Raw genomic sequence first — 1078 nt, forward strand, 5'->3', positions numbered from 1 at the left:
TACCACAGACGGCAAAGAGGAACAAAGAAAGGCCAGAGCCTTCCCGTCAAGCCTGCGCTCCCCACCTACCTCCCAACCTCTCCCTCGTGAGGCTCCCACCTCACTTACGTTCAGTACAGTTTTATATGAACTCTGTCCCCAGAAGGTAATAACTGTCTTTCACCCACCCACCCACGGCTCTGCCTCCATAACGTCTCCAGAGCCTCCCCAGTGACCGCAGCCTTCCTGTCTGCAACCCGCCAGCGTTCCCCTGCTGCACATCCACACCCCTGCTGCCCATGTCACCAAGCGTTAGACTTGTTCAGCCCCACTGAGCGTGCTGACAGCGCTTGCTTTGCTCTGCTGCTGAGCCTCACAACCCTCATCACAGGTGCTTCATTACTGAGGGGAGACCCGGCGCCAAGGCTACATCAGCTCTGCTCTAAGCACTGTAGTAGCAGGAAGGAAAAAACGGGGCACCACTATGACGGGATCCGGCCACGAACACAACACACTCCCCCTGCTCCCTCCACCCCTAGGCCTTTGCATCCACTGACGTGTATCAGGCCACGATCACGAACTCTGCTCTTCTTGCAAGCGTTGCTTGGTTGGTTTTTCGTATTACAGTTCCAGCTCAGAGAATCCTCGTTTCGTCCCTTCTCAAGAACAGTAACCCTAGAGCAACCCGTGAAAATTCTCTTATCCCTTTCCTAAAAAGGAAAAGGATCGCTTTTATTTATTAGCGGCAGCTAATAAACGAGACCTGCCTCCCGCCTCCCGCCTCCGGTTTACGGACCTCTGCTTGCCCCCAGCAGAGCCCACAGCCAGGTACAACGACCCCCCCGCCCCGGCACAGGCAAGCCACATCGCCTCCGCCACTACGGAAACCCGGCACCGCTACGGTGCGGCGCGGTAAGGTGAGGCGCGGTGAGGTGCAGTGAGGCGCGGCGCGGTGCGGTAAGGCGCGGTAAGGCGCGGTGAGGTGTGGTAAGGCGCGGTAAGGCGCGGTGAGGTAAGGCGCGGTGAGGTAAGGCGCGGTGAGGCGCAGTGCGGTGCGGTAAGGCGCGGTGAGGTGCGGTGAGGTGAGGTGCGGTGAGGT

This window comes from Athene cunicularia, unplaced genomic scaffold (genome assembly GCF_003259725.1).
Source record: "Athene cunicularia isolate RWA unplaced genomic scaffold, athCun1 BOjh376285_part1, whole genome shotgun sequence".
NCBI lineage: Eukaryota > Metazoa > Chordata > Aves > Strigiformes > Strigidae > Athene > Athene cunicularia.